Source organism: Pleurodeles waltl, chromosome 2_2, assembly GCF_031143425.1.
Source record: "Pleurodeles waltl isolate 20211129_DDA chromosome 2_2, aPleWal1.hap1.20221129, whole genome shotgun sequence".
NCBI lineage: Eukaryota > Metazoa > Chordata > Amphibia > Caudata > Salamandridae > Pleurodeles > Pleurodeles waltl.
The window spans coordinates 718,674,152-718,689,797 of NC_090439.1; the positions used below are offsets into that span (position 1 = coordinate 718,674,152).

The window sequence follows — 15,646 nt, forward strand, 5'->3', positions numbered from 1 at the left end:
AACATAGACAGGAAAGGTTTCAAAGAAGGCTGAAAAGGGCAGAAAAATCTTATGCAGAGGCTAGGTGGGACAATGAGAGCAAAATGTGGAGACGGGGAATCGTAGATGGGTTGAAGTTATTCCCAGCAATAACTCAGGGAGAGGAGTCACAGGGAAAGAAAGCTTCTTGCAAAACCGATAAAGACACAGGTAACTCTAAGGAAAAGAAAAGGTCCTGGGAAGAAGACGATGATTCAGACGACGAAGAGTTTATGGACAGATTGTTACACGATCGCCCGCCACCATATGCGGTGAGCGATAGCGCTCCAAGTACTAGCTTGGATCCTGGGAACCAGACACAGGAGAAGGGAGTTACTGATACTGTACAGACTAGCGATACTGCTTTGACACAAAACGGTGTCAGTGTACCCACTGCACCCGAGACGCCGATACAGTTGCAGCCTCCTCCACAGATAAAAAGAATCTACCCTGATGTTCCCGTGCTTGAAACTACTACAAACTTGATAGTGCCGCCAGACCCGATATACACGAAGTCGAAGTTAATACAAATTGAATCGACTTCAAAACTAATGTCTCAACCCCCACAGTTAATACCAGGGTACAATCCTGTAGCAGGACCACCACTAGAACCTGTTCCGGGAACATTGGAACAGACCTATGGTGTTGCTGCTCCAAGAAGTCTAGGACCAGGTCAAACACCTGCTGCTATATCATTGCCTATTACTGTTGGTCCCCCAGTGCCGCTGTATGCGCAGGATAAAACACGGATGTGTGATCAGGGGGTTATGACTCAGGAAGCGATAAGAGGAGGGCCTATGAGAATGCCGCAGATAATGGCCCCGGGAGAACAAGTAAATGAACAAACAAGACCCTTGATGGACTTTAGTCCAGTAGGGGCACCTCTTGAAGCGATGCGTCAAGCAGGACTGGAGTTTTAACTCCTCAAACCATGAGTACAAATACCTCACTCACCCCAATGACACATGCAGGGAATATCTCACTGCAAGGTTTCACCGTACAGCAGTTAAGTGAATGGTTAGAGAAAACGTATACTTCACCGAAGAGTACAGTGACCACCACAGTTGAACCTGAAAAAAGAGAAACAAGATGAATACTTGAATCTTGTACGACTAGGGGCAGAAGCTGCCGAGTTAGTAGAAGGAACAATGGGAGTAAATAGATTGGAATCATACACAGAAGCAGAATTAAGATACCTATGTCCCAAAATCACTAAAGAGGTAGGCAAAATACATCAGAGACTAGCGAATTTGGCAGACAGATATAATATCGATATCGGAAATACTAAACATTTGAAAAGAAGTTACAGACTAGATTTTGATTCCAAAGATTTTGAGCACATGAGGTCTGCAGGAATGAAGACACATTTGAAAGAACTGTTGCAGAGTGCACAGATTTGGGGTGCGTTAGAATAGTGGGAAGGCCGATGGGCAAAGAAAAGAGATAAAGGAAAGGGAAAGAGTCCAGTGTCTAATGAAATTAATACCTCACCTAATCTGGATTCAGTAAAGATCTTGCCGATGAGGGAAACAGCTGGTGGTGTATTGGTACATGTGCCATGGACTAGAGGAGATATTTTGTCCTTTACGAATGATTATCCTAGGCTAAGAGAGAAGCCGATCGAGTGGTATCAGCAAACGGATAGATTCGTAAAACTTGCAAAGTGTCTCTGGGAAGACCTAAATACCTTGTTTGAGATTATTGTTCCGCCGGATTTGTGGCTTGAGTGCAAAAGAGGGGTAGATTGGCCGACAAAGGAGCCGGCAAGAGATAAGGTGACCGGAGCACCTTCAGAAGAGGTGATGAAATATTATCATAAGGTGATTGAGTTTTTGAAACAAAAGGTGTCGCCGAAGGTGACGGACTGGCAGAAAATCGACCGGACCTCGCAGGAGGTTAAAGAATCAATACATGCCTATTATGAGAGATTGTTGAAAGCGTTCAAACATTACAGTGGTACTGAGACTATCGAGCCGAAGGACATGAATTATCTTGTGTTCAGATTTGTTGAAGGGCTGAGACCAGAGGTTAGCCAGATGATTAAGAATCATTTAATTTGTTGGCAAGCTAAACCAATAGATGAAGTGTTACAGTATGCGAAATACTGTAGTGACGAGATTGAATTGAATCAGAAAAAGTTGAAGGAGAAAGTGATGGTGATGCAGATAAGGGCTGCACAAGCTGGAATGCAGGGAAATGGGGTTCAGCAAATGATACAACAACCGCAAATGAATGGTGTGTTTCAGGCACAGCTGAGAGGCAGAGGTCGAGGGTTTGTGAACCGCGGATTGGATATGAATAATGTTGTCATACAAAATGATGGTCAAGGAGTGAAAAAGATGTCACCATGTCACGCATGCGGAGGTGTAGGGCATTGGAAACGGGATTGTCCAAATATGGTGCAGGATGGTGCAGTTCAGCAGAGCATTAATGTCGGTTCATTACCAAATTCACCAGGTTTAAAAATAAGACATCAGAACCCGAATTTTCAGAATAATTCAGTACAAATGCAAGGGGTACAGCCCGTGCAACAGATGCAAATGCCGCGGTTTCAGTCAGTACAAATGCAACCAGTACAGCAGCAGATTCCTATGGTGCCTAGACAGCAAATGCAATTACCAATGGCTCTGATGGGACAGCAACAGGTGATGCTTCCTCAGCAGGTCACAGGCCAGGTAACCAGTCAAAATAACACTGTGCAACAATTCCCTTTGCGAGGTGAAAGTGGCATGAATGAGGAATGGTCAGATGATAGTTCAGATAGTGATGAGTGCAGGCTTGCAGCATCCTTAGAGGTGGATCAAAGAGGCCCATATGTTGAGGGTAAAGTAATGGGCTATAAGGTTTCATTTTTGGTTGATACAGGAGCTACACGATCTACAGTTCGAAGTGCAGAAGTCCCGACATTACCTCTCTCAGGGCGCACTATACGAGTAGTTGGGGTAGCAAACCAGTACCTAACTAATCCAATTACTGATCCGGTACAGGTCAAAATTGGCAACTTCCAAGGCCTGCATAGATTCGTTGTATGCGATTCAAGTCCAGTATCCTTACTAGGAAGGGACTTACTGTGCAAGACAAAATGTTCAATCACCTGTTCCAATGATGGAATAGAAGTACAGACAAACAGTGATGATGAGGGAGATGAGAGTCAATTTGCAGTGGATGAAGCAGAAACAAATGAAGATGACCCTTTAATTACCCTATTCCCAATGCATACTTTGATTGATCTACCTATCAATCTATGAGGGACTGTGACAGAGAAAGTGTGGGATTTGACTGGAAAAGAAGTAGGGTTGATAAAAGGGGTGGAACCAGTCAAGGTACAGATAAAGCCAAATGCGGTGTTTCCACAAGTACCGCAATACCACATGACCCAGGATGTCCTCATTGAAGTGTCACAAATAATTGCAGACTTTCTCAGACAGGGAGTCTTAAAAGAAGTTTTGAGCAGTCCGTGCAATTCTCCCATAATGGGTTTAAAGAAGCCCTGTGGAAAAGTCCGGATTGTACAGAATTTAAGAAAAATAAATGAAATTGTGATAAAATGTTGCCCAGTAGTGGCTAACCCAGCAGTGATAATGTTCCAAGTCCCTTGCAATGCTGAATGGTTTACTGTGGTAGACCTGTCGCAGGCATTCTTTTCAATACCCCTTCATGAAGACAGCCAATTTTCGTTCAGTTTCAAATTCCTGGATAAGGTGTACAGTTGGTGCAGAATTCCCCAAGGGTTTTCTGAGTCACCATCCATCTTTAACCAGATCTTGAAAAAGGATTTGGAACCTCTTGTGCTGCCTTTTAATTCAACTCTTCTGCAGTACATTGATGACTTACTGATTGCATCCAAGACCAGAGACAGTTGTAAATATGATACCATTGCATTGCTGAATCATCTGGGAAAGAATGGACATAAAGTGTCACCCAGAAAATTACAATACTGTCAAAAAGAAGTAAAATACGTAGGACATTTGATTGAGAAGGGATCCCGGAGAATATCAAAGGAAAGAATAACAGCTGTCTTGAAGATGAACCCTCCACAACAAAAAGAGACGTTAGGATGTTTTTGGGAATGGTGGGTTACTGTCGACAGTGGATACCCAACTTCTCAATCATCGCAAAGCCCTTAATAAAATTGACAGGAAAGGATGTAAAAGACGAGCCATACACAATAACATTGAAAAAGGATGAGCTTGAATCATTTGTGGAGCTGAAGGAATGCATGTACAGGGCACCAGCCTTAGGAATGCCTGATTATGAGAAACCTTTTCTGTTGTTTTGTCATGAACGTGATGCTTGTTCTTTGTCTGTTTTGAAACAGGTCCACGGAGATGCAAATCGCCCTGTAGCATATTTTTCAGCTACTTTGGACCCTGTCGCAGCAGCCTTACCGGGTTGTTTGCAAGCAGTTGCAGCAGTTGGTCAAAGCCTTTCACAATGTGAAGGCATAGTCATGGGATACCCTCTGACAGTAATGGTTCCACATTCAGTCGAGATCCTGTTGACCCGAACTAAGACTCAACACATGACAAATGCACGACTCACCAAATATGAAACGATTATACTGGGGTCACCAAATGTCACATTAAAGAGATGTACAGTACTGAACCCGGCAACCTTACTTCCCAATGAAAATGCTGAGATCAAAGATGGGGAAGAATTTGAGCATGACTGTCTTGAGGTGACTGAGCTCTGTACCAAACCTCGCCCAGACATACAGGATACCCAGCTAAAAGAAAATGATTGCATTATGTTCGTTGATGGATCCTGTTTAAGAGATTCAGCGGGAACACTGAGAGCTGGTTACGCTGTATGTACTATAACTGGCATTGTCGAAGCCTCCTGGCTCAATAAAGTGTTTTCTGCACAAGTGGCAGAATTAGTGGCTATTACAAAAGCATGCCACGCAGCTGGAAATCTGAGAGTTACTATCTATACTGACAGCAGATATGGATTTGGAATTGTACATGATTTTGGCCAACTCTGGTCACAGAGGGGTTTCATGACTTCCTCTGGTTCTCCTGATAAAAATGGTGAACAAATAAGAGATTTGTTACATGCGATTCATTTACCTCATGAAATTGCCGTGGTGAAATGCAGTGCTCACACCAGATCACAAGATTTTGTATCCATGGGAAATAGCTATGCCGATCAGGTTGCAAGATTTTGTGCACTGAACTGTATATCATTCAAAGAACAGTGGGAATTGTTACCACAACCTGAAAATGACATGAGTTTAAGTCTAGCATTGCGGGTGGTTGATACCTTAGACGAGCTGAAAACATTACAAGGACGTGCTAGCAAGGAAGAAAAACGCTCCTGGCAGAGAATGCAGTGTGTACAAAGAGCAGATGATATATGGGTTTCTGAAGAAGGGAAATTGGTCTTGCCAAATAGTCTCTTATCCCAATTTGCCCGATTATATCATGGACAGGCACATCTGGGAAGAGATGCTATGATCAGATCTTTTAAGATTGATTGGTTTAATCCAAAATTCAGACATGCCGCAGAAATTACTTGCCACAGATGCGTCATCTGTCAACAGATGAATGCTGGAAAGGGAACTGTGGTAACTTTGAGCCACACTGGAAGAGCTGGAGGTCCATTCAACAAAATGCAAATGGATTTTATCGAAATGCCTGTGTGTGGAGGTTTGAAGTACGTGTTGGTGATTGTGTGTGTTTTCAGTCATTGGATTGAGGCATATCCCACACGTAGAAATGACAGTCTTACAGTTGCAAAATTACTACTCAGGGAACTGATACCAAGATTCGGGTTTCCGGTTTCTATAGAATCAGACAGGGGAAGACACTTCGACAATGAGGTGATTAAACTTCGGTGTGCCGCACTCAACATTGAACAAAAGCTGCATTGTAGCTATCGCCCTGAAGCATCAGGACTAGTTGAACAGATGAATGGTACCTTAAAATCAAGAATAGCAAAGATGTGTGCTGCAACAAACATGAAGTGGCCAGATGCCTTGCCTCTAGTACTGATGTCAATGAGAAACACCCCAGATAAGAAAACGGGACTATCGCCCCATGAAATCCTCATGGGCAGAGCAATGAGATTACCAGCAGTACCTGCAAATGCACTAGTGAATATTACAGATGATATGGTGTTGGATTACTGCAAAGGTTTGGCTGACGTGATTCGCTCTTTCTCTCACCAGGTGGAAGCTAACACATTGCCACCGATCGGCGAACCAGGTCACTCTCTGCAAGCTGGAGATTGGGTGGTTGTCAAGAAGCACGTGAGAAAATCGTGTCTTGAGCCACGTTGGAAGGGGCCGTATCAAGTAATATTGACGACCACCACTGCTGTGAAGTGTGCCGGGGTTCCCAACTGGATACATGCCAGTCACACGAAAAAGGTAACGTGTCCTGTTGAAGAGGAACTTGAAGTTTCCGGTACAGCAACTTCAGGAAGGGAAATCACAGAGTCAGAGATCAGTCAAAACGAGAGTGAGACTGCTGAAGAGCCCACTGAGAACAGCCTTGTCCCTCAAGCTGTCAATGAGTTCGAGAGAGGTGACAGAGTGCCTATCTCAGTTGAGGCAGCAGGAGAACTAAGTCAAGGAGAAGTTCTCCCAGAAGTAGACGAGTACGGGTTAGAGTCTGAACCCAACATAGAACCAGAAGACGAAAGAGAAGGAGAAACCGTAGATACAAATAGAAGTGTGTTAGAATCTCCCGAACCAGCTGTAGGTCCGTCAAGAGAAAACACCATATCACAAGAGGAGGGTGCTGTCCAACGTCCTGAAGGAAATCACAGACAAAGATCACATAGAGGCGACAATTGGCCAGACAAGTCACATCTTAAATTGAGAGAAGTATCAAATGACACAATAAGAGAAGAAAGTGATACCTCACAGGCTGATCTGAGCGAAGGAGAGCAGCAAGGTGAACGAAGGTTAAAGAGAAAAAGAATAGCAAACAGAAGATATACAGGCCCTGAATGGGCATATGCTACCACCTCTGAATGGCAACAAGAATTCTTAGCATTCTGCTTTGATCGAGAAGTACCAGGCCAGTATTAGGGTACCTGAACAAAAACTTAAAGAAGATTTGGCTAAGTTGAAAATTTGTAAACCAAAGAAAAGACTGTAAAACTACCGAAAGTGACACTAAACTCGGATTTGACTTAAAAGAACCTAATATTGACAAGCTGCTAACCTGAATTGACAAGAAGGGTCCTGGAAGTGATTGAAGATGCTGTGAAATACGCACATTTTTTTTTTTTCTCTTTTTCTCTCCTCAAGTCGATTGTTAAATCAACTGTTCTGATTCGATACAAATATGGCTTACAGTAGCAAAGGAAGTAAAGTGTGTGGTTGGTTAGGTCTGATAATAGGTGTTGTATGTGCAGTAATGATTGTAGGAGTGATTGTGGGAATGCCATGGAGAGAGAGAGAGAGAGACTATTAATACAACTGCAAAACCTGAAACTACCACTACTAATAAACTGTCACCTTGGGAGAAATTTGAGCAGGATGCAAGACATATGCATGAGGGAACTAGTGCAAAAGGGGAACTTTCTACTAATGTCTTCTATCGCTTATTAAATGAGTATGTGGTAACTATGGATGCAAAAGATTGTTATGTGTGCACTAAAATTCCTTCATCTGTGCAGGAGGGAGTTACTTATCATAGCCTCCCTCTTACTTATGGAATTCGTTGTAGTTTGCTATTAACAAGATTCTATAATCAAGAGCATGTGCAATACTTTTACTCAAATTTAGATGTTGTGTTTTCTTTTGTGCCTGTGATTGAATTCCTGAATAAATTAGCTAAGGAACATGATATAAAGATAGAGGATTTTTTGAGCCTACACTTACATTTAGAACTGCTTATGCACATCGCAATAATCTGACTTGCTTATTATCTCCTGTAGAGAAAAGCTTCTTAGATCACACAGATGATAGACGCAAAGCACTGAAAGAAAGATTAGAAAAAGGACTAGAGAAGCGCACTTATGCAAATGATTATGCTTACACTGCAATCAAAACGCAAGGTAAACTAGCTATAGATGCATTACATGTAGGAAGGCTTTGTATATATAGGCCAAAGTCTGATCAAGACAATTTGTTTGTGGGTACGAGTGAATGTAGACGTGTGTTTTTGTTTCAGAGTAAATGGACCTTTATGTTAAATGGACAAGACCCAGCGATTCCTGGAATCTATTACATTTGTGGATTAAATGCATATTACCGTCTCCCTAAGGGATGGTATGGGACATGTTATTTGGGAATAGTATTCCCAAAGATATACCAGATTGATGACTTAAAACAAATACCGAAAACATCTGAATTACAACATCCTAGACAAAAACGAGAATCAGTGGCGGCTGTCATTGGTGATATATTTGGGGCTATAATCCTATCAGTAGGGGTTATCTTAAATTCTATGAAAATTCAAAAGTTGTCTACTATAGTGGATAACATGTTGACAAATTTTACAGAAGCCATACTCCTAATGGATACTGAACTTGTTGCAGAAAGAGCTATGACTCTTCAAAATCGGCTTGCTTTAGACATTCTTTTAGCAAAGAGTGGAGGTGTCTGCAAAATGCTTAATGAACGCCATTGTTGTTCATTTATACCTGATAATAGTAAGAAGATTAGAAGTATGCTTACTAACCTTACTAGAGATAGTACAGACTTGAAAGATCTGAAAGAACCTGGTGTTTGGGAGAAATTTCGGAAAGGAATTGCCCGAGTGGGAAGCTGGTTCACCAACATTTGGAATGGGGTATTGGCAAAAATATTGATGGGTCTATTAATTGTTTTGATTTGTCTATTAGGATTATGGGGGGCATGCAAAATTAATGACAAAGTGAAAAGAAATTGGTCCAAAAGAACCAGAAAAAATGAAGAAAGTGAGAGAGAGAAAATGTTCAATGAAATATGGGAAAGCTCACATAAAGGGCAAGATGTTGAAATGCGCATTATGCGCAAGGTGAAGAATTAAAATAAAATAAAAATTGTGTGATGACTTGCGTCATCAGAGGAGGGACTGAGAGAGTGTAGTTTAAACGTTACCTATTTAGATGTGAAATGTTCATATTACCGACGTTATATTAACAACTTTATTCATAGAATCGTGATTAATACAGAAGTAAATGTATGCATAGACTAATGATGACATAAGAATAATTGTTTGAATTACGAATTTAAAATGTTAACACATACGAAGCTTCCATTTATTAGAATTCATAAGTCTTAAGTTAGCATGAGTCGAAAAACTGGCTGTGTAACTCTCATATTAAAGCATATTTTTCTGTTTCTTCAGTGTGCTGATTCGTAAAGGCCATGACCCAGCATTTGTTCCTTCTTCTCCGCTTAATGTATCATTGACTAATGCATTCCCATTTTAGTTGCTTTTGGTATAAAATCGTAGGCTTGTAACAAGAGTACAGATACTTTCAAGGACATTGAATCGCGGTAAAGAGAACTCTTGACCCGAAGAACGTGCCAGAAAATGAAGTAACCCCGGATGTGCCACCTACAAAAAACTTCAATTATGAAGACCAATCAAAGTTTAGAAAATTATCGTAACATGACAAGTGCATTACTTAATGTATAATTTGATAGGTTATAGATAGTGGGGCGAAGTAATCATCCAATAGAATTTTGGGGGTATGGATTATGAAAAGGGGATAAAAACCCATGACACAAAAGACTCGAGAGACCTAAGTAGGGAATGATATCGATTGCATCCAGAAACTCTGTCACTCTGTTTGGTGACTTGAGACTTAATAAATCTCTAGTTGCCCCATCTTAATTTCCTCCTTATGAGGGAAGTGTCCCTGCTCTTATATTAGATAGTTTGACGACTAACTAACTGATGTCCTGAAGACGAAGAATGATCCTGTATGATGACCTGTCCTGAGTAGGGTAATTATTAGTTGCTATTGAAATGCACTTATTTGCTTTTTCTTTCTAGGTACCAACTGCTGTGTAATTCGACTAGAGACCTTAGCTAGATGTTTTCCAAATTGATGTTCTAAATTGTTTTTGCATGAAGCCCAACATGCTGATGCTAATTAGTGGGTAGACAAGGTATTCATCTTGACTGACATAACTGACGTGACTGACATTATACTATGCTGAACTAAAAACATATATGAGGGTTTATGTATTAGAAATATCTAATCTTCATGTTTTATTCATGTGTATGTGATCTCTGCGTTAATACTATTGTTACTACTATGCTTCTTCGTTTTGGTTTATGATGAATACGCTTCTATTAGATTGTAATCAATAGGGAATAAAATCACTAAACTTCAATCAAGGTGTGGTTATTTATGACTGAAGAGGTCATGGTTGCGTCGAAGGCTTAATTAATGTTTAAGGAGAAATATATTGTGGTAATCTACATTGACAATATTATTGAGGTGTTGATTGACTTATTGATCAGCTATCTCGTCTTACGGTGTCTCACCACTGGGTCCAAAGATTCATCGGCCTAAAACGAGTCCTAATGTGTATAAATTAACATAAAGGGACGCGTTAACAGTTCTAAGTATTATACCAAAAGGGCTGTTTTAGTGCAAGCCCGGTAGCATGTGCATATCTTCCACTGGTGCAGCAGGTGCAGTGTCACCAGGTCCTAGACCGGAGGATGGCTCACTGAACCCTAAAAATGGCTGAAATTTAAAATTCTAACAGTCACCAGGGTTCCCTTTCCTTTCAGGCATAGGGGCAAAACACACTGGAAACACTACTGCATGGCAGACGGCATCATCGACACACAACTCTTTTTAAATATGGTGCAGTGCATTTTGTTTTACTGTTCGTGTAAAACGCGCCTCAGATTTTGACACAGTGCTGCTCAAAATCTAGCAAAGTTCATCTCCAGTGTCCACTAGAATCTAGCCAGTATATACGCATTCCAAACTCTGCTCATAAATGAATTGTCTTCGGAAAGGTTAGTGAAGATGTTGTGACTTACTTAATTGGTCACAGACTGCATTTTAAAATGGCTTAGGCCCGTGGGAGGAACTCACTGCGACCTGGAACCATTTGAGCCGAGCTGCCTACAAGAATGTCGTATATAAGACTCAGGACACATTGTTATTACTTAAGTGTCTGGCGCGTAACGGCGCCTGATGCTGCATGTAGCGTGTGGGAGTAGGGTGACCACCCGTCCGTAAATTTCACGGACTGTCCGTAATTTTGCCCGGTTGTCCGTGATGAAAGTCTTCACGGACAGCATTTGTCCGTAATTTCAGCCTTTCACCTAGAGGACAACAGAGGCAGGGTGAAATTACCTGCAGATCAGTTTCCCCAGCTGGAACGAAGGTCATGGAGTCTCCTGTGCTCTGAGGGAGGGGCAGACAGATAAGAAAAAGGCCTTCTTGCCAGGGTGTCTACTTCCCTAAAGAAATGCAAATGTGGGTAACTGGTAAATCTGCAAATGTAAAGGGGCTTGAAAACCTGCATTGACTTTAATCAAAGGAGTCACTTGAAGCTTTCTAATGGCAAATATATTTTCTTTTAGAGAGGTACTGTAATGGTGAGCTGTAGAGTGTGTGGTTTTAATGGACTGTTATACATTTTATACCTAATACTAACATTTTTTATATTATTCAAATCTGTATTTGAGAAGCACTTTTTTGTTTAAAGGAACTGTATTTGCGCATTTTGTAGCAGCCTATATTATGATGTAATTGTATTTACATAGCGCTTACTACCCCGATGAGGCATCAAATACATATTTAAAATAAGGACTTGCACATTCACAGTCCTTTCAGGAACCTCGGTGCCTCATAGTACTAACAAACATTGGCAAAGCCAATAGGTCTTGTTTACGTAAGAGTTATTGGCTTTACCAATGTGTTTTACCCATGTTATGCACCAGAGTGGCTGCTGTTCAACATGGCTAAAAGTTAGTGGCATAGTGGTGTGGAGTGGAGTAGAGTGGCATAGAGTGCAGTGGAGTAGAGTGGCAGAGAGTGCAGTAGTGCAGAGTGGTGCAGTGGCATAGAGTGCAGAGTAGATTCACGTGGCAGAGAGTGCAGTGGCGTAGTGTAGTGTGGTGCAGAGTAGAGTACAGTGTTGTAGAGTGCAGTTGCGTAGAGAGGAGTGATGCAGAGTAGAGTGGCATAGATTGTAGTGGCATAGATTGCAGTGGCGTAGAATGCAGTAGTACAGAGTAGATTGGTGTACAGTACAGTGGCGGAGAGTGGAATGTTGCAGAGTAGAGTGTCAGTGCAGTGATGTAAAGTGGAGTAGAGTGGCACAGAGAGCAGTGGCAGAGTACAGTGCTGCAGAGTGGAGGGCAGGGACATACAGTGCAGCTGTTTAGGGTGCACTGACAGAGTGCAGTGGCATGGGGCAGAGTAGAGTAGAATAGAGTGCAGTGGAAAAGAGTGTATTGGTGCAGAATGTAGTAGTACAGAGTAGAGTGGTGTAGAGTATAGTAGCGGCCAGTGCAGTGTTGCAGAGTAAAGTGTCAGCGTGCAGTGGTGTAGAGTGCATTGAACTAGAGTGCACTGGTCAGAGTGGCGTAGAGTGCAGTGGTGTAGAATAGATTGTTTCAGAGTAGAGTGCAGTTGCATAGAGTGGAGAGGTTCAGGGAAGAGTGCAGTGGCATAAAATGCAGTGGCACAGAGTGCAGTGTGGCGTAAAGTAGATTGTTTCACAGTAGAGTGAAGTGGCTTGGAGTGGAGAGGTGAAGGGTAGAATGGAGTTGCACAGAGTGGCATATAGTGTGATGGCATAGAGCAAAGTGGTGTGGAGTGCCGTGGCATAGAGTGCAGAGATGCAGAGTAGATTAAAGTGACGTACAGTGTGTTGATGTAGAGTGCAGGGGCATAGAGTTGAGTGTTACTGAGTAAAGTGCACTAGCATAGCGTGTATTAGCTTAGAGTGCAGTGGCATACAGGGAGTGCAGAATTATTAGGCAAATGAGTATTTTGACCACATCATCCTCTTTATGCATGTTGTCTTACTCCAAGCTGTATAGGCTCGAAAGCCTACTACCAATTAAGCATATTAGGTGATGTGCATCTCTGTAATGAGAAGGGGTGTGGTCTAATGACATCAACACCCTATATCAGGTGTGCATAATTATTAGGCAACTTCCTTTCCTTTGGCAAAATGGGTCAAAAGAAGGACTTGACAGGCTCAGAAAAGTCAAAAATAGTGAGATATCTTGCAGAGGGATGCAGCACTCTTAAAATTGCAAAGCTTCTGAAGCGTGATCATCGAACAATCAAGCGTTTCATTCAAAATAGTCAACAGGGTCGCAAGAAGCGTGTGGAAAAACCAAGGCGCAAAATAACTGCCCATGAACTGAGAAAAGTCAAGCGTGCAGCTGCCACGATGCCACTTGCCACCAGTTTGGCCATATTTCAGAGCTGCAACATCACTGGAGTGCCCAAAAGCACAAGGTGTGCAATACTCAGAGACATGGCCAAGGTAAGAAAGGCTGAAAGACGACCACCACTGAACAAGACACACAAGCTGAAACGTCAAGACTGGGCCAAGAAATATCTCAAGACTGATTTTTCTAAGGTTTTATGGACTGATGAAATGAGAGTGAGTCTTGATGGGCCAGATGGATGGGCCCGTGGCTGGATTGGTAAAGGGCAGAGAGCTCCAGTCTGACTCAGACGCCAGCAAGGTGGAGGTGGAGTACTGGTTTGGGCTGGTATCATCAAAGATGAGCTTGTGGGGCCTTTTCGGGTTGAGGATGGAGTCAAGCTCAACTCCCAGTCCTACTGCCAGTTCCTGGAAGACACCTTCTTCAAGCAGTGGTACAGGAAGAAGTCTGCATCCTTCAAGAAAAACATGGTTTTCATGCAGGACAATGCTCCATCACACGCGTCCAAGTACTCCACAGCGTGGCTGGCAAGAAAGGGTATAAAAGAAGGAAATCTAATGACATGGCCTCCTTGTTCACCTGATCTGAACCCCATTGAGAACCTGTGGTCCATCATCAAATGTGAGATTTACAAGGAGGGAAAACAGTACACCTCTCTGAACAGTGTCTGGGAGGCTGTGGTTGCTGCTGCACGCAATGTTGATGGTGAACAGATCAAAACACTGACAGAATCCATGGATGGCAGGCTTTTGAGTGTCCTTGCAAAGAAAGGTGGCTATATTGGTCACTGATTTGTTTTTGTTTTGTTTTTGAATGTCAGAAATGTATATTTGTGAATGTTGAGATGTTATATTGGTTTCACTGGTAATAATAAATAATTGAAATGGGTATATATTTTTTTTTGTTAAGTTGCCTAATAATTATGCACAGTAATAGTCACCTGCACACACAGATATCCCCCTAACATAGCTAAAACTAAAAACAAACTAAAAACTACTTCCAAAAATATTCAGCTTTGATATTAATGAGTTTTTTGGGTTCATTGAGAACATGGTTGTTGTTCAATAATAAAATTAATCCTCAAAAATACAACTTGCCTAATAATTCTGCACTCCCTGTATATTGCAGTGTTGCAGAGTGACAGAGTGGAGTTGTGCGAACTAGATTGGTGTTTCCTAGACTGGAGTGGTATAGCGTACAGAGGAGCAGAGCGCAGTGGTGTAGAGAGGCGGAAAGTGCATTGGCGTAGAGTTGAGAAGCATAGTGTGAAGTAGCAGAGTTCAGTGGCAAAATGTGGAGTGGTTCAGAATGGAGAAGAGTGCAGTGCAGTGGCATGGAGTGGTGTAAAGTGGAGTCACACAGAATAGTGTGCAGTGGTGTGGAGTGGCGCAGAGCAGCGTGGAGTGGAGTATGCATGGTGTGGTAACACACTGCCATTACAGACAACACATTTTTTATTTAAATGATCATTACATTTGCACAGACATACAGTTTTTCAAATCAAACTATAATGTGCACAGACAATGATGTGTGGAAATTGCATCACCATATGCAATGATTTGTTTTAATCATATAAAGGTATTTGTTTCCAGCACAGTTCAGGATTAACACAAATGTGCTTCATTTGTACTCCTAATTCTGATATATTCTGAAGTTTATTTAAATGTTGTCATGTGATAGAAAAAACTATTTTCTAACCACAGTATCCAGCTAGAAGTCAGAGAAAGAAAAGTAAACACTAAGTTCCCACCGAAATCAGAGCCTGACATTTGACTTTGTTCTTTGAGTGCACAGCAAATGTGATGAGATAAGAACAAGATTTACAGGCCTGTTTACCGAAAGGGAGCACTCGGAAGGATACTGTAAATAAGGTTTGCGCAAGGGAAGCAATGAACTCAAGCTGCATAGCCTAAAACAAATAAAGCCAGCAAATTGAGAGCAACAAAATGTGAGTTACAAACCACAAGGTCAATGGCAAGCAACAGGCGGAGTTCATTCCCAAAGAAACTTTATGAATGTACTTAAAGTGACAGCCGTGGGATACTTTGTGGGGAAAGTCCAGTATTTTACTCCAGTCCGTACCTTGCAGAGGTTTGGCCACATCAATCACCCAGGTAGTATGATGAGAAGATCTGGAGTGGTTTCCATGTTGCAGGAAAGGTCTGCACATCCATTCTATCAGTTTGCTACTAGTTCCTATGGTGTAGACCTTCTGGCACACCTCTTGTAGGGTTAGTGCTAGGTGGCAGGCATGAAATAGAGCATTTAATGATTATTTAAGGTGGCTGTAAGTAAGGAGTTGA

The 15,646-nt window shown here is 41.9% G+C and overlaps 1 protein-coding gene across 1 annotated transcript in view; it reads right to left on the bottom strand.

Annotated features, from left to right (window-relative positions):
* ARFGEF1 (ARF guanine nucleotide exchange factor 1) overlaps positions 1-15,646 on the bottom strand; it is a 961,498-nt gene that overhangs the window by 451,166 nt on the left and 494,686 nt on the right. The window lies entirely within an intron of this gene.